The 18,972-nt window shown below is 40.2% G+C and overlaps 1 protein-coding gene across 12 annotated transcripts in view; it reads left to right on the forward strand.

The window, feature by feature from the left end:
* The first annotated feature begins 361 nt into the window (after positions 1 to 361).
* INPP4A (inositol polyphosphate-4-phosphatase type I A) overlaps positions 362 to 18,972 on the forward strand; it is an 89,977-nt gene continuing 71,366 nt past the window's right edge. For 4 of the 12 annotated variants that reach the window (XM_057422205.1, XM_057422206.1, XM_057422202.1 and 1 more), the window contains exons 1-2: positions 681 to 816; positions 14,043 to 14,100. The gene's annotated coding sequence lies outside the window, so the exon portion shown is untranslated. Of the gene's footprint in view, positions 817 to 14,042; positions 14,101 to 18,972 lie in introns of all 12 variants that reach the window. The other 8 variants (XM_057422209.1, XM_057422210.1, XM_057422211.1 and 5 more) reach the window with 5 other exon arrangements.

Below are 18,972 nucleotides of genomic sequence, written 5' to 3' on the forward strand. Positions count from 1 at the left end.
ATGTGCTGCTCCTGTCTGTAATGCAGCTATGCTCTTTTCCTAGAGGCATTTTGCCCTGCTAAACTGGTGTCAGGCACACAGAAGTTATGCTCATGTGCATCCCATACTCCTTCTTCCAGTTCTTTTATCTCACTGCATTTGAGATGGATTTGTCCTCTCCAGAGTACCTGATGAAGTCAGAGACACTTTGCTATTAACTTGTCATGAATAAGTGGATATTGCCCTAACAGTACTTTAGGTTTAGCATCTTTCCTGGGGTGTTTGAGTGCTTCCCCTAGTCTTGATGAGAGGTGTGAGCCCACAGATATCTTGTAGTAGCACATCACCTGGCATGTCACACGGTGTTGTCCTGGCTTGCAGAGCAAGCTTTTGCATTCAAAAAATACAGAGTGAAAAAAAGAAACAGAATTGGTGTCTTGGGAAAACAAACAAACAAACACGATTATGCAGAGGATGAAATCAAATCTGCTGCTGAAAGAAGAAGCTGGGGCAGTCTGCATGCATACAGAGGCACACGGGTGGTGAGCACATGCATGTGTGTTTGTGCGACAGCGAGCGTGAACGAGCGAGAGGAAGCCCTGAAACTTAAACTCCTCCCGCAGCTCTGCATCTGCTCTGAGTCACTGGTATGACTCACACTGACAGTGTTCACGTTAGCTAGCGTTCAGATGGAGCAGCTCTGGCAGCAGAAGAAGCAGGTTATATTATTGATTGCCTGCTGCAGTAGACACTTGCGCCAAGATCTTTTTTTACAAGCACAGATGAAACAGAGGAGGCTCTACTGAGCACCGTTATTATTATTATTGTTTTCTTAAGGTAAGAATGCCTGTTATTTACTAGAGAAAGATATGAAAGGGAATTTAGAGCTAGTGAAGGCTGAGTCTCTCTGCTGCTGCTTATTCTCGGAGGACGCTGATCTTTGGAGCTGCATTACTGTAAAGCTTTGTCTCAACTGTTTGCAGCACCATATGGAGAATCATATGGCTAAATGGGCAGTGCACATCCTAGGAAACAAAGTAAATATATTCTCATTCATTGATGTTATGTAAGGCATGGCAGCCATGTTAAGGACATAAGACCTCTCTTGAAGAAACAGTACTACTAGATGGTAGGGCAAGGAAAACAACTGGTTTTTAAGCAGCTCTCTGTTCTTTGGGGAGCACTGCAGTTCTCTAGTTCTTGCTTAAAACTAAATATGCTAACTTCTGATTTTCTGTGTTACTAGAATAAAAAACGGTGGCATTAGAAAGAGCAGAATAATTGTTTACATTTAGAATCATAGGGGTTTACCTTGAGCATTCAGTCTGGGACTATATGCATGCTGTGATCTGTGCAGCACCTGAACATAAACAGTTTCTTCAATACTTTAAATGATGCTTCCAGATATTGGGCTGATTTTCATTTTGTGCCACTAAAAGCCCATATATATATATATATATATATATATGCCCTGTTCTTACATTTAGTTATGTGAAAAAAGTCAACATATTCTAACCTAGTGTTGACATATGCAGAATGGGTAAAACACTTTTTCTGTAGTGCCTTTAATGCTGTTTTATTCACTCTGGTGCCGTAATTTTAATGTAGCCTAGACTGGTGTCTCTTGTTATCCTCAAAAAAAATTCCATTGAGTCTTGAGACTTTGCTGTGCTCCTCACAAGAGATTTCTACGTTAGGGATTGTGGTCTTGAACTGCGGTAATTAATTATCTTAATATCTCTTTTCTTTCCTCCCCCCCAGTTTATTTTGGATTTGCAAGGCAGTGTCCTTTTAAAGTGCATCTTACAGTGAGGCTGGCAGCCGCTCTTAGTAACAAGGGAGCCTGGTCTCTTCCGTGTATTGTTTTCAGAATGAGAGAGTAAGGATGTTTTCAAAAACTGTTCATGTACTAGCTTACTTTCAGGTACTTGACACTACCACTCATTTCCTTGTAGAATTTACATTAAAATGACCACTGTCAAAGAAACAGGGTGCTGTAGTAAGGTCATTGAAAAATCACAGCGTACTTTGGGTGGTTCTTCTATTTGCCGGTCTATAGCATTCACTGATACACAGTGTTTTCATTCCTACTAATTAAATAGATTTGGTGTTACTTCTGCCTTTTAAAAATGCTAGGTTTCTTAATAAAATGAAAAGTAAGATTTGTTAGTGCATTTTTTTTACACTTCTTTTGGCATGCAACTTAGAAAACCATAATGTGAAAGAAGCTTGTAGAACAACGTCACTCATGGACGACCGTCTCCCTGAGTGACTATAATTTTAATTTATGTTCCTGATATAAAATATTTCACATGTTACAGCATTATAAATGCAAGCTAATTTAAATAATGTTAAGGTTGGTTTTAAGATCACTCACTAGCAAAGTTCTGGTACATGGCAGTCTTTCTTTCCCCTCCCAAATCCAAACAAGTCCAAATAAAACAGTCTTAATTTTTCCACTGATTTGTACCTTAATTATTGTTTTCTAAGACTGTGTGTCAGAATTTTGTTTGCCTTCACGTTTGCCTTTTAAGTATGTATGCATTTAGAGTACGAATTCTGTATTATGTCAAACCAGAATGAATATTGTAATAAAACTCAATTATCTTCAATTGAGTTTACATAATTTCCTTATGAATGTGTTGTGGGCACAGTTATTAACAGTTAATATTTCGAAAAGAACTTTCAAGATGATGCTTAATATCTAAAGAACACGATGACAGCCCCCGAGTCGGCACAGCCCTGAAAACAGCCACTCCACCCTACTTGTCCATAAACTCTTTGTGCAAGTGCTGACCACCAAAGAGAACTCCCTCTGATCTATCTAATTCTTGTGCTGCCTACTGTGTTCCTCTGTCTGTGGATGGAATGCACTGAGTGAAAAAGAGAGTCAGCTCAACAAAGAACAAAAAGCCCAGTCTCGCAAGGTAGCTAGACAGTTTGCTGGAAAGCTGCTGGGAAGAGCTAAAGAAGTCTTGGCAGTGTTTGTTGTGATGCTGTCTTGATAATTACAAGATATATACGTTTTGGATATATTATCAAGTTACAACTAAAATGTAAATATCCAGGGTAGGAAAGATTTGTGCAGGGAAGTGATCATAACTTTATGTTAAGTGCAAAGAAAGCAGCTGAGTTTGATCCTTCTATGCAGGGGTTTTGTATAATAGGACTTGCCAAAGTCTGCCCTCTAGGCACCTTGAAGGTTAGTTTATTCCTTTAAGTTGCTTTTGAATCAGGCTGTAAAGGCAACAAATGGCAGAAGCTGCTGGAACCATTTCACTTGTACTTTTGGCAGAATTTGAAGTGTGAGAGTTCATGATCTCCTTGGCCTTTCTTTTGTGTAGTGAAGTTTTGTTATCTCCAGTGAACCCAAGCAGAAGATGCCAGCTCACTGTTCTCCCCTTCTGTTCCGTTCCTAGCCTACAGGACATCACTGGTGCTTGCATAGCTGTTTTTCTCATCTCTGCATTACTCCAGAGCTATGTTTTGTTATCTCTGCCCTCACTGAAGCTTTTGTGGACTTTCTGATGAAATTTAAGTCCCTTTTTTCAATTCTCACTTCAGCTGCTCTACTGTGACCTGTTTAATGACTCTCTCCGCTTGGTAGCTTTTCCACCTAAGCAAGCTTTAAATGGAACAAGGCCACAAAGCTCATGTAGTTACCTGTTGCTCCTGTGCTGCTTGTGTCGCAAACGAGACATGGGGTGTTCACCTGTCCTTTTTATTTGTTTCTTCCTACATAAAATCCACTGCTTCCTTTGTGGCCATGCCTTAGTTGTGTTATTCTAAGCCCTTCATCTGCTTTCCTGGCACTTGGGAAACAGTGCTGCTAGATTATCTCTGATCTCTTACATATTCTGCTTCCTCAGTCCTTAAAGTTTCGAAATGGGCAGCGGCATAATCCTTGGGTATGCTGTTCTACCTCTCCCTGCCGTGACAGGGGGAAATGACTCTGCAGGAAGCACAGCTTTTGCTGTGGGTAACAAGTGGAGAAATGAGGGGCAAAGAGAAATCAAAGCATTTCTCCACAATTCTTGAAGCTCTGAGACCTTCAGTAGCAGGAAGCACTTACTCTTGTTTTAAACAAAAGCCTCCTTAGCAATGATTTATAGCTAGCCTTGCCAAATGGCTGGTGAAGAACTTAAGGGAAATCCATTCTTCTTTTGTTACTGAAACATGAATGATCTTTAATATGGGTAATTTTTTTATTATGTTACAGTTTTACCTGATGATCAGCCCAAACTGGAGCACTGCTATATCAAATGCTGAGTTTTACACAGAGCAGAAGATGGTCCATACACTGAATAATGATCTTTTTTTCTCCCACAAAAAATGGTTGCCCTACTTTCTATGCTAATTTGCTTTTTTACCTTAGACTTTCTGAAAGAGGAATCAAATCTAAATTTGAAAAGAAGGGAGGAAAAAAGTTGGAGTTGTTGGGGTGGTTTTACAGGTTTTTGTTTCTCTTTTTTGCATGTTATAAATAAGCCCTGGAAACTGGAGTTATATTGGACTAAAGTCCTTGCATATGAGCAATATGAATAGCACTGTTTGCAATACTGAGCCATCTTGGTTGTTGGGAGTTTTGTATCTTTTTCTTTGCGTAATTTTTAGAAATGACAATATTTGCATCAGTTGTTTGGGGGGTCTCATATATGTGTATGTATCTATAGAGCATCTGCTTTGTCCTTGTTCTATGAATAAGTCTTCTTCTTTGGATTAGATTTGTTGCCTTGTTTTAAAGAGGATGGGGAAAGAATGTTAAATCTTTGTTTATAGTGTGTCCTAAGAAACTCTTCACTTAATGCTGGAGCAGTTCAAACAGGGAGACACAGAGAGGTGGTGAACACATCCTGTTTGCCCTGCCCAGACTGCTAGAGTTGGGCATTGCATAAGGCTTTATATCACACAGAAAAAGTCAGCGTCTCAATTTTTGTCTGTTGAAACTTTTGTGTGTTCTTGACCATGTGCTAGTTTAAATAGAGAGTGAAGACTGCAGCCTGTACTGTGAATATAGCAGTGATGGTCCTTTCATATGCCTTCAGGGTCTGAATTTCCACTTGACTAGTCCTTCATGACTGTAGTCCCCCTGCCCTGCTCAGGAGTTGGAGCCAGTTTGAGGATGAGTATAGTCCATTTCGCTCTGGTTAAATGGGATTACGGCCTGGATTACGATGGCACGTTATTTCTGTGCTGAATTCTCCTTGTTTTTTGTAGGGATGCAGAAATCTGGGATTAGCTCCATTTCTGTTTCAGTTGATGCTTCATCTTTTAAAGCAGCAGAATACCTCTGACTGCTGTGTGGGCTTAAATCAGTGATAGTAAATTGGTATGTTTGATGTCTCACATGACTGTAAATTGATCTTCTGTATTCAGGTGAAACACAGTTTAAAAGGAGTGGGTTCATATTTAGACTTACATTTTAGATAAGTGCTTGCTAATGCCAGATAGTAAAGTTGCTACAGGCAGAGGTGAGTGACAGAGCATGTCCATTTTTGCAGTTATTTGGGCAGCAGATCTGATTTTAAAAAAGCAAATGGCAATACTGAAATATTCTAGGTTGCACTAAAAAGCCGGTAGCTTCATCAGGTTTCCTATGTGTGATAAGTAAGTGTATTTAAGCCCCAGATTCTTGAAATACAAGCTGCTATAAAAGATTTCTTCTCACTCATTTCAGAAATAGACACCAATGGTCTGACTTTAAAGCAAAAGATTTATTTTTTCCCTGACATTGATGTTATTTCTGTTGAGCAACTGGGAGGGCTTCTCCAGAGGACATATGGACCGACATAGTAAAATGTTGATTCTTTTAACACACGTAGAAAGACATGAAAAAAGATAGTATCATGCTGACAGTGTCTTTTGTTTCCAGAAAGCTTCCAAGAAGAGCTCTTTTGAGCTCTGTGCGTGTATGGAGGATTTGTATGAAAAGGGTTATGTCCTGAGTATTGCTATCACTAAATATTGTGGTTGTGAATGCATGACATAAAAATGCATGCAGCTGAGCTGGTTAGAATGAGGACTTTATGTTATAAACTCTCTCTGAAATGTCAGTGCCTAGGAAAAGTTCATTAAATTATTCTCTGTTCTTGAGATAAGTGGATGACTTTCAAATTGTATTTTAGTAAACAGGAGGTAGTGAGTAATAGGAAGAATGTGACCTTTGTGGTTTTGCCTACATAAGAAAGGTAGCTCATTATTGTCCCCATGGCTTTGTAGACTCATTGGTGAGAACATGATATTAAAAGCGCCTCTACAGGAAAATGATTTTACACAGAAAAGTTGCATGGAAAAGTGACTACTCTATTGCCAGTACATATGCAGTGAGACAGACTTGTAAACCAGACCAGAAATGAACTTTGGAAAGAAAGAACAACGAGGAATTAGAGCAGATTCTTCTTGACTGCTCTCCTATGAAGCCCACAGTTCAACTGGGGAATGTAAGGGAACTGTGACAAGTTTGATCTCATATTTATGAATTTCAGGGAAATTGCTTGTGATGAGAGTGCTTATGTTTGCAGATTGGCCATTTTTAGAACTTATAACATAGTGCGAGTAAGTGTCATCTAATTTCCTTTTTCCCAAGACTAGGTATTGCTTGTTACTGGGCAGAAGCAAATTAAATGAAGTTTTAGTCCTAAATTTTTGTTGAAGTGATATGATGTTTTACAGAGGATCCTATGAAAGATCCTTCAGGGCTTTGCCACGTTTAGTGCATACTCACAGCAGTTTGTACAATCAGTTTATCTATAGCACTTTCACTAATATACATGGTGAATGAAAGTAGACCACTTAAGGGTGTGGGCAATGTCACAAATTAAAGTAAAAAATGGGAGTTGGGTGAAACTGTGTTTAATCCATGCTCCAAGGATCCAGACCTGTGGTCTCTGGAGTGAAACCATCACTGCCATTGCTAGAGGCTCTCAAGAGAGTTACTTTGCAGAGCTCCACGAAGCCATGGCTGGAGGGGTCAGAGTGAAATACAGTCAGAATTGTCTCCCATGCCAGGACCTTAATATGTCACATTTACTGTTATATAGTGAAATTACATCCTTTATTGTTGCCCACCTTTTACCAGCATCTTTTGCAATTAAATGAACGTGAGTATTATTGCCCTTTTAACTGATACAGTCTGTGAGAGACTGAATCAGTTATCTGAGGGTTCCTCCGTAGTGAAACAACTAATGAATTATAGAATCACAGAATGATTTGGGTTAGAAGGGACCTAACCCATGGGCAGGGACACCTTCCCCTATATAAGGTTGCTCAGAGCTCTGTCCAGCCTGGCACTGAACACTGCCAGGGGTGGAGTAGCCAGAGCTTCTGTGGGCAACCTGTGCCAGTGTCTCAACACCCTCACAGTGAAATATTTCTTCCTAATATCTAATCTAAATCTATCCTCTTTCAATTTAAAGCCATTTCCCCTTGTCCTATCACTACATGACCTTGTAATATGCCCCCAGCAGTCAGGTCCTGTGGACCTGAGTGGGCAGAGTGCGCCATGGGGCAGGCTGGATTGTGAAGGGCAGAGATACCTGCTGGTGAGAGGCTGAGGCAGAAACAGTCCTCCTGGCTCCTGCCATCTAGCACCTTTCTCCTCTCCTTAAGCCATGAAAGTTCCGTTTCTGCCAGCTGCTTTGTGCCACAGAGAGGGAGGTGAAGATGCTGGCAGATTGCATGGAGCAATAGGCATTTTTCTTTTTCCCCTTGAAGAATTGCTGTCTCACAGGATCCTTTTGAAGCTGCCATGTCATTTCAATGCATGGAGTTTGCAGAAAGGACTCAGCACCTTCAGGATACAGAAAGCGGTAAGAGGGGGGACCTAGTTGGGCACGTGGAAGAATAAACTTGCATTTGCACAGGCAGCACTTGTAAGAAGCAGCTGCTTTTGTGCTTGGACATGGCTGGAGGCTTCCAGCGCGTTATGTGTGAACTGAGGAACAGAGGAGCTTGGCTTCAACACCCATAGTGGCTGAATTTTGACTACCTTGAAAAGGCTTTGCTTTTTTTTTTGTGAGATGCAAGTATTTCCTAATAGCTCAGGAAGAACTGAATGTTCTTTTCTGTGCTCATTAATGGGATTTATATTTCAGCTATGTAAACATTTCCACAGCCTTTAATTTAATGGAAAATCATAAAATGTCACAAGGGCCACTGGTAAGATTTTTTGAGGGCTAGAAACCATTTGGTACATGTAACAATTGCCTCTTTGAAAAGTGGGGGTGTCTTTAAATACCAATTTAACATAAAATTTAGCAGAAAGACAAATGGAGAGTAGAACACTTACCAGTGAAGATCTGCTTAGCTGATGTTATATTTGTGATAAGTGGCAGACAAGAACTCTAGTAATTTGTCTCAATTTGTGTGAAGATTTGATACCCCTCCCTGTCATGAGTAAGACGTCCAGGATAAATGGGAAGAGTTGTTCCTCTCTAGCACAGTGCTTATTTGTCACTAGCAACATTCCCAAACATCTAAAAGGCTTTTAAGAGAAGGGAGGTGGCAAATAGGCATTTGGAAGGGCTGTAGTAGCTGCTGGAGAGTGTAATATTTTGCAGCATTTATTTTTTGAAAGTGTGACATCTTTCCCAATTTCCCTACAGCTTTCCCAACTTCCCAACAACTTGCACTTTTTTTCCCCTCATTCCTCTGTGATTCATATTTCTGAATATGAAAAATAAGAACGCAATGTCTTCAAAGTAAGCATGTGATATTTATATGCGAAAATGAGTAATGCAGCCTAGATTTAGCCATGTTGTGTTGCACATTTCGTGGCTGGAGTGCACAATGCTCTGATTTACATCATCTATCAAGTTGTATTTGGGGTTCATAAAATATGTCACCTTGGATGGGGCTTTGAGCAACTTGGTCTAGTGGAAAGTGTCCCTGCCCATTGCAGGGGAGCTGGAACTAGTTGAGTTTTAAGGTCCCTTCCAACCCAAACCATTCTGTGATTCTATGGTTCTATGATAAAATAAGGATGTACTGCCCATCTTAATGTTGATGACATCTCAGGGATTTGCGTAAAATAGAACACACTCAGAAAATTATTATTTGGTTACACTGCATGAAAATAATTTCTACCCATTACTACTTGAATGTTTAGTTTTACAATGGGATATTATTTAGCCTGAAAGCGTAGCCTCCAATGATAAAAATGAGACAGGCATGTGGGCATTTGACAGCTAAGAAAAATGTGTCTTTCTGTGACACTAATGTAATAAATGAAAGAAGGAAGTAAGAATTTTAGGTACTGGACACCATTCATTTACTGTCCACAGTATGAAGAAACTGTTCAAGTTGATTCTGGGTGGTCTTCATACACTTCAATCTCTTCTATGTAAGCATGTAGTAAATGGTTGGATTGACCATGTTTGTAATAGCAAACCAGGTCTTCTCTTTCATATTTAAAACAGAATGTGAAATCCACTTGTGCAAACCAGTTTGACCTAAAGACTGTCTTTTGAAATCTCTTTTTCCTTGCTTCCCATTTTGCAGGAGAGCGCTCTAGCTAGACTGACTTGTGGAGGTGTATATGTGACAATATTGAGGAACAGACCAAATCTCAGGGCATGCTTGTATGTTCTGGCTTTATGTTTGCTCAACCTGAGGAGGTACTGGTGTGTATTTCTTTTCATGAAAATTAGGTGCAGAGCAGGGTAAATTGTGTCAGGAGCACAGCCTAGCATTAGGAATGCTAAAGCACTCCTTCAAACAGTGATATAAACACAGTCAGATATGTGGGTTTTTTTTTTCCCAACCAGGAGCTGAAAATAGCGGAAACTTTAATGTTGTGAAAGTACAGGTTGCATGCATAATGGAAGCAAATCTGAAGTAATTCTGGGGAAGTCAGATCAAGACAAGTTAAGTTTCCTCTTTTTTCTGTAAGGCATATTTTGATATAATGGTGGTAGCATCTTGTGTAATTTAGTACTTCAGAAAGAGTTGCCACATTGGTCACGACAGTAATTTGCTCAGATTGAAGAGAATTTATGTTCTTTAAAATCCTGAAGACTGGTATTTCAAAATGGGGAATATGAGGGAAGACTTTAGGAAATCATATGTAGTTTGTAAAAGAGTTTAAAGAATGCTGTGGTTTATTTGCCACAAGGCAAAGGAGAAGATAAGACGAATTACAGTAGGGGACACAGTATATTCTACCTTTTGTCAGCTTGAGGCTTGTAGCAGGGGTCATAACTATCTTGACCTACAAAAAGAATGTGCTGTCTGGGTTTGTAGGCTGATTATTGGAAACTTGAGCCTTTAAAATACGTTTACAGGAAATGTCTTCTGATCTACATTAGGTCTGACAAACTGCCTTGTATGAGCATTAGTTTGCAGATCTGCTGTTGTCATGTGGTTCATCCTCAGCTGCTTGCCCACTGCAGAGGTTCATGCTCCTCAAATCTGTGAGCATAAAAAACAAGTATAGTCCTTCCCCAGCTTGATTCTGTCAGAGGTTTAAAATGTGCTTTTTGCAAACTGTTCTGGTTTTCTTTTTCCCCCCTGTCCAAGTATTCCAGGATTTGTTGTTGTTAGGGTTTTTTTGTTTGCTTGGTTTTTAAAGAAGTTTAAAACTGCAAAACCCTGCAGTTTTGTTGACAGATAGGAGGAGGGGGGAAAGTGAGAGCAAGCAATGGGAGGTAGTAGCTTAGATTGACTCCACTCCTATGGGAATAGCATGTCTGTTGAACTATGCCTGGATAAAAGCTATCAAAGTTAGTCACTGGCAAAAGTAGCTCTGTTTTTCTTTCTTTAACTAATGGACAAAATCACACCTGGTGTCATGGGATCTGGGTACCTTTCAGAGATGTTGACACCACATTTAATTGCAAAGGAAAATGGTTAGTTACTTGTTCCTCCCTGAAGTTATTTAGCTGCTGTCCAGTCAGTGAGTAAGAAAGAGGGAGGAAGGTACGGCAGAGGAGAAAGTGAGGGATTTTCAATAGGAGCATGTACACACCCTGTCATTCTGGTGTTTGTTTTGTATCATACTTTAAGGTTTCTCCACAGGGACTAGTGTCACGTGCTTCACTTCCTGCAGCGTGCAGGAATAACGGTGTGACAGTTTTGATTGAGAGCTGGTGTTCTCAGTTTGTGTAGTCACTCTGGTTGCAAGTAAAGTGATTGGGGAGAAAAAAAAATGTCACTATGTATCATTTCCTTATAGTGATACATCTGAATTGCTTTTAAAATCTGGCAGCACAAGCACTAAGGCTTAATCTGCCATCATCAGTTAACTGCAAAACAATTTTTCTAGGCTTTAATTAAGCAAAAATATGCTGCAGTCTTTGAAGAATCTTTTTTTTCTATCATCAATATTTCTTAATGCAGAAGGCCAGAGGCAGAACATGCCAGGAAGCTGGTGCTTTAGTGTGGTCTGCAGTAGTGCATTACCACACTCTGCTGTGGTCTTACTGCTGTTACAGGGCAATGTAATTAAAAACCTGTACAGTGTAGGGTGAAAAAGAGAGGCTTGAGTTGGTGCCCAGTTAGAATCTTTCATATGCAGGTGACATTGGACTCTCTGGGCTTGCTACCTGGGCATAGAATCATAGAATGGTGTGGGTTGGAAGGGACCTTCAAAGACCATCTAGTCAAAACCCCCCTGCCATGGGCAGGGGCACCTTTCACAAGACCAGGCTGCTCAAAGTCCCATCCAGCTTGGCCTTGGATGTACTACTAGTATTCAGTTCAGTTGTCATGGCTAGAGCTACCACATTAGTGGTTCTTAATCAGGTACCAAAGGACCACAGAATTGGAGTGCAATTAAAAATGTGATCGTGTAAAAGAGAACTTCTGGGCAGACTCTTGAAATGTATAACTTGAAATGTAGCTGAAGAGCCAAAGTTGCTTTTAGAATGGGGTGCAGAGCAGGAGGGCGCCTGCAGGAGGTCAGAACTTGCTGGGAGATCAGTAGGTAGGATTTGGCTTCTCTGCAGAAGTAGCAGTATTTTTCTAAAAATCTCACTGATTGATTTTAAAATACATCACCCTAGAATGTGTGATTTCCACTGTTGATCTGCAAAACAGGTGTGACTTTCTGATGGTAGTGAGCAAGGTATGACTATAACTTGTCAGCAGAGAAACTTGATGTAGTTACTAGGTTGCAATGTCTCTATTTTACAGATGTGTGAGCTAAGCTGCAGACATGAAAGGGGTTTGCCTGTGGCCGCAGAACTAGTCATCTTTATAATAGTATTGTAAATAGGAGTTTTAGATTCCGTTATCATGTCTGCTGTTTTCATTTCTTAATTTTAAGTGAAATGAATAATAACTGACCAGGTTTAAGTATTTATATTAAAAGCACTGAAGGTGGATGGTGGTACAGTATATTACAAGATTATAATGTAGCAGGTCCATTGTATCAGCCCTTGATGTGGCGACTGGCTGACTGTGACTTGCTTTGTGAGTAGCTTCCATGGTGCCCAGGAGCTTTCACAGTATGCGCTTTGCTTTTAGAATGGAGGAAAAAAAAAAAACAACTATACTAAATAAATGCAGTTGAAGTTATAAAGGGTACCAAAATGGGACTTTATGTGCCTACACTGAATTTACCAAAATAAAAATTATTTAAAATAGTTAATGACTTTGCCAAAAACTAGTGCATATCATATTTAACTCTGAAAAGAGCTACATAATGTCAGATGTCTCTGGCCTCATTGAGGAGCTCTCCAAAAGCTAGGGTAAGTAAAATGCTTTGTAACTTCTCATCTGAACTGAGACATGTAGAAGTGAATCTCAAGTTGGTTCTGCCTTCACCTTGGACAATGAAAAGAGAAGAAAACTTGAGCTGCCTTATAGGCTACTTCTGTGAAGAGGTACAATTTTGTAAGAAATTTTAGGTGATTAGTTGATGAGTGTGTAAAAGCATAGGGCTGGGTGGAGTTTCCTGATTGTTGAGCCTAGTCTTAACAGTGGCATGATGCTCCTCTTCTGTGGAAACCAAGTTTTTCCTTGGCTAAACTAGCTTTTCTGGTTGCTATTATTGCAGTTAGGTTAGTTATTTTGTTAACATCCTGTTTATCTTAATGCTTTTTTCACCTGTCCAGTGTTTAGCCCTTGTCATGTACTTCTGGAGAGCAAATTGTGAATCATCTCAGCCTCCACTTGCTGAGCTCCCCCAGATAAAAGCTGTCAAAGCTAGCCTCTGGGCAAAGTAGCTCTGTTTTTCTCTCTTCACGTCTAGCTGCATTACTTTCCTGGACTGTGTATCTATTTGACATTGAACTTGGTTGAGGATACTGGACTGATTGATTTATGGATAAAACGTGCAAGGGAATATCTTGATTATACTTCTGGAAGGGAAAAAAAACAAACATTAAGATGCCTGTTGCTTAGATGTGGTGTGGTATGGCCAAGGACAGTATGTTCCTTGTCACAGTGGAAGAGCTGTGAGTATTGGAAGCAAGAAATTAAACTCTTAAATCTCTCTGCCAGGGGCATTTGAATTCAGTCTGAACCTGCAGGAAATACCAATTGCTTGGGGGGGGGCTGAGTTCAGTCGTTAGCTTTTCTGTTTCCTGGGGAAGGAGCTGCAGTGCTATGTAGTGACCCAAACACTGACTGTAGATGGAATAAGTAGATAGGACAAGGTAGCTGAGTTGGGAAGCTGTGCTTGGGGAAACTGATTGTTGCTGGTGACATGAAGTAGCTGCTTTATTGAGCTGTATTGAGCTGCTTTGTTATACTGTAACTGCATTGAGTGTTTTACAGACATAATAGAAAAGTAATTTTAGTTAAATACATTTTGTATTGCAAATGTATTTTCATTAATATAATCCCTACATGTGAAATGTTACGGTAACAGTAACCAATTCTGAAATATCTCTTTTGCCTTTATTCTTATTTTCTCTTTCTTCAGAACTCATCCACAGTCTGTATACTGTCTTAAATGGCAAAGGAACTATGTTATAAGATGTTTACACTGCATTTTTTACAAGTTTTTAGTGTTTTTTTTTATGTTCTTATATTTATTGCTTTCTCCAAAACTTTTTTCCTGTAGTACTAACCTGTTTATTTAGATCCATTCAGTCAGAAACTGTCCTTTTTTTGTCTTTCAGACTATTAAAAAACAACTGGATGCACATGCCAAATTTCATCTGTGAAAGACGGAGTAAGGTAATATGATTTTAGAGATTGCTACTATAATGTGTGATGATCTGTGGACACTGAATGCAAAGGTTCAGATATTAAGTAAATTAGAGGCAGACAAAGCAAAAGGAGCTTTAGTCTCAGAAATAACGAAGTGCTGACAAGATCCTGTGTTCTACTATCAGTGAAATGCTTACCCTATGTTTTGTCCTGTGGGCAGTTCACTATGTTGGCCAGAGGTTTTCTGTTGTTGTTGGGTGCTTTGTCCACAGAAGCTCAGGTTCTAATTAGCTAATGATTAGATAATGTCATTAGCTAATGACAGTATGATTTGTTTATCTTTGAACAATTGATATATTTCTGGAAATTGGTGAGGTTCAAACTACAGCCTATACTGAAAGACCAGTATTTGTCACTTGTTTCCACCATAAGAACAGACCAGTGGTTCTTAATTTTCCTTCTTGAACATCCTGGATGTCGTGGTTTAAGCCCAGCCATGCAGCTCGTTCACTCACTCCCCCGCCTTCCTCCCTCAGCTCCTGGAGTATGGGGAGGAGAATCGAAAGAATGTAACTCCCACGGGTTGAGATAAGAACAGTCCAGTAATTAAAGCATAACACAAATCACTGCTGCTACCACCAGTAATAATAATGATAAGGGAATAACAAGTGAAGAGAATACAACTGGTCACCACCCGCCAACTGATACCCAGCCTGACCGAACAGTGATGTAGCACTTCTGGGTAACTGCGTCCAGTTCTACATCCTGGGCATGATGTGCTGTGGTATGGAACACCTCTTTGGCTAGTTTGGGTCAGGGGTCCTGTCTCTGCTTCCTTCCGGCTTCCCCTCCTCCCTGGCAGAGCATGAGACCCAGAAAGTCCTTGATCAGAGTAAACATGACTTAGCAGACTTAGCAACAACTAAAAACATCGGTGTTATCAGTGCTGTTACCAGGCTGAAAGTCAAAACCACAGCACTGCACCAGCTACTAAGAAGGAGAAAAATAACTGCTACTGCTGAACCCAGGGCACTGGACCAACAGAAATGGAAGAAAGCAGATCTGCCTTTGTTGTCATTGAGTACTGCTGTAGCATAGAGCAATATCCTTCAGGATGGGAACTGAATCCTGTTGGACACTTCATGAATATTTCTCAAGTGTTTACTCCTCCACAGTGAAAGAGCTACTTTATGTCCTGTGATGTGTCAGGGGGCAGAGGCTGATGGTCACATTACTAGGCCCTGGGAAGTGAAAAGGTGTCTGGTGGGGTTCCTGTTAGCAGAGGACTCTTGTGATAGCACTGTTGCCCACTTGTTTCCAAGCAAAGTTCAGTCATAGGACTCTTCTGGCTTCCTGTGGGACAGAGCAGCTGTTGGTGGGTTGTATTGTCAGGCTGGCCAGCTGCACCGGACTTCTGGATTTTCAGAGAATGAGAGAAGTTGTGGTCCACATAGTGATGTGTAGTATATGGCCTTAACAACAATGCAGTATGAGGCGGACACCAGTGAAATGAGTCTTCTGGTAAAGGTAGGAGGTTTTACTAGTCTGGGAATAGGAGGCAGCGAGAGGTGAAATGCGATGCTCATGGTCAAATGTGATGCTCACAGTCACATGTGACACTTGCAGTCACCTGAGTAATCGTGTAGAAATTGAGGGGGAACCCTCAGCCTTCTCATCTCTGATGTAGTGAGTGTCTTTTGTAATCTTTTCCTTGCTTCCCATTTTGCCTGACTACACTCTTTAGCTAGACTAACTTGTGGAGGTGTGTGTATGACAGTGTTGAGGAACAGACCTAATGTCAGGTCATGCTTGTGGGTTCTGGCTCTGTGTTTGTTCAACCCGAGGAGGTACTGCGATTTTCTTTCCATGAAAAAGGAAACAGGTGCCCCCAGTGCACTTTCACAGATTTCAGCAAAGAATGAAAGTTGGAGTAGAGTCAGTGGCGAGCAGTAGTGACTTCTCAGAGATGCTTTTTCCCCAAGTCCTCATAAGGGAGCGCAAACTTATTTGTAAGATTAAGCAGATAGATCAGCAAATGCACTTCCTCATGCAGCATTGCTTTTCTTGTATCAGATGTGTGTCTTAATGCAGACTGAGGATCAATTACTGAAGTCTGGAGAAGTGTGTTACCATGATTGTCCCTACATACGGAATTAAGCAAGAGATCAATACCATGTACTGGATTATTTAACTGGGGCAGAATAGAATACAGTGCACAACAGAATGCTCCAGGGGTTTATGTGTAATTTTTTTCCTTTCACCATCTTGAACTGTTCAGTGAAGAATAACTTGAGAATCAGGCATGCACTTACAGATCTTTCTCAATCCCAAAAAGGCAGGGATGAAGTTGCCAGCAGCAAATGAGCACTGCCAGACCCTGTAGATGTCTTTACTGTGACTTAAAGGGAACAGCAGTAATACTAGTAATGCATATAATCTTTCTTCTATTAATCATTGTCTGCATTGGAAAAGATATGCCTGGGGCAGTCCTCCATCTTCATCCAGTTCAGTGCTGCTTCTTGCTGAAGAAATGAAAAAAGAATTCTCATACTTCCCCAAAACACCCGTTTCTTTTCCCCTGTAGGGTCTGTCCACACTTTCAAAGAAATCTGTCACAATAGAGGAAGAAAACAGTATTTGGGGCTCCCCTACAGGGACACTATATCATCCTAATTGTTTCTCAAATATGGCTCTAGCTGTGCAATCAACTCCATATAGACAGATCCCACTACTCATTTGAGACTTTGTGTTAGATTAGGACTGGAGAGAAAAGAAAAAAGTAAGAAGAGAGAATGCCGCCCACTTCTGTTTGCCTGCTTGCTTGGTATTTTGGTGTATATTTTCTTTCAGCTGATTTGGATTTTTGAAAGGCTTTGTCATTAAGAGTCTCAGTGTCAGATATATAAAGCTCCACATAGCTTTTTTGATTGAGGCTCCTTAATATGTGTGTGTATAAAACAGAATTTATCTCCACTGGCACCCTTTTTAAGCAGCAGTCCATGCTTCAGACAGTTCTCTAGGTGGCATGTCCAGAAAACATCCACTGGTATAGGTGACAAACAGACAAACTGCATGAATGACTAAGGAGAGGTAGTTCTTATTAGCACAGTAGCCTGCTTTGTGATTGTTGTTAGCTTTTACTGCAAGGTTACTATCCGTTATTGCAATTTGTTTTTTTAACAAAACCCAGCGTTCACTAGTTTGTTCCTTCCCCTCTTGCTTTTCCCTTCTTATCAGTTTAAGTATGTTAAAGTGCAGAGTAGGCCATATGTGAATGCATGGCTGTGTTAAATATATAGTGATCCTATTTCTTAGGCCATCGCGTTCATCATTCTGTTGTTAGTACTAGATCAATTGCATGCACCATGCTGGATTTGTGTTTATAATTACAATAATTACATGTGCAGTTATTGGATAATGTGAAGCATTTGCCCTTTCCATAATGTTGTCTATTCTATTAGTTGTTTTTCTGACTCTGCTGATTCTAGTCTGCAGAGTTAACCATCACTTTAGCTGTGAAAACAGAGATGGAGGACTTAGTTTGAACAAAATCTTAAATAAAAGCATAATCAGATTGAATAAAGCCTGAATGCAGGGAGGACAGAAAGAAGGGTAAGAAGGCATGATGATGTATAGCTAATGAGAACAGCTGTAGATGGCACAAAATCAGGGACAAGGTGGCAGAATTTCAGATGTTTTAAGTGTCTGGAGACTACCATGATCCATGGGTTATTACTTTGCTTCTTTGCTCTGGTGACTTCTTTCTCTTTTTGCAAGTATTCAACCTATGTTATGTTCTGCGCGAGCGCAAGAATAAATTATGGGGTTTCTGAAATTAAATATTACTCTTACATCAAGACCTTTGAAGTGTTTGGAACATTATCCTGTCCAAGTTAACATTCAATTCAATAACCTATTAATTTTATACTGTGTTTGCATTTTAATTATAATGCTGTTATAGTGATTAAATTACAAAATGCCCGGTACCTAATTGTTAGTAATCTCAGCATTATCTGTGGGAGATACATAGATGAACTACTGCAGAATCATTATGAGAATTTCTGGAATAATTGTTTCACTAAAGCATACTGAGAAGATAAACACTTAATCCAAACCAACCCTCAAAATCAGCTGCCTACCATGCTACTCTCATTCTTGGAAACTTTGCATATGGATCATTTCCTACTTCCAGTTTTATTTTCTGTATAGCTAGGAAGATAAGATAGGAAGTCACTTTGTGGGTCCTCAAGTCCAGACCTCTGCACATAGAAAGGTGTGGATTGTGCAGTACAAATACTTGCCTACTCTCTCGTCAATGCTAGGTGGAACACAATAGCTTGAAGCATGGTAAGAAAAGACAAAAAATCTGCAGCATGCCTCAGACTGGAGCATGGCTGGCATGCTGGTCTCTGCAGAATAAATAGCAGAAAAGGCTCCTAGTTATTTTTAGCTTTAGTGCACGATTTTTCAGAACTTTGGGGAGGGCAGAACAGTTGGGCCTGAAATACCTGAGGTGAGGTTTTCAAATACTTATCTTTAATCTGAACTCAGACATCTCAATAAAAGTCTTGTGTAGACACTGAGCACTTGCAGCCCTTGGTGAAGTCAGGAACAGCTGTCAGTGATCTGAGGTCTCCCAGGAAGTCAGATCAGCCTTAAAGTCTGCATCAGCAGAAATCTTACTTTTCTGCTCATTTCAGTAGGACTGAAGCTTATAGTTAACACATGTGCTCATGTGATGCCCCTAAACTCAGTGGCTTTGAATATGTGAGGTGCCTGCCCCACTGATTTTGTTTCAAGGCATAGGAATGCCAATTTGGGTCAAAAAAAGTGTTAAAACTGCAGACTAAGGGAATGTTTTGTGTGCTTCTAAAATATTTTTTGCCCCATCCCCCCCTT

This window comes from Pezoporus wallicus, unplaced genomic scaffold (genome assembly GCF_028554395.1).
Source record: "Pezoporus wallicus isolate ANWC-B61680 ecotype Strahan unplaced genomic scaffold, APGP_CSIRO_Pwel_v1 contig_5785, whole genome shotgun sequence".
NCBI classification, from domain to species: Eukaryota; Metazoa; Chordata; class Aves; order Psittaciformes; family Psittacidae; genus Pezoporus; species Pezoporus wallicus.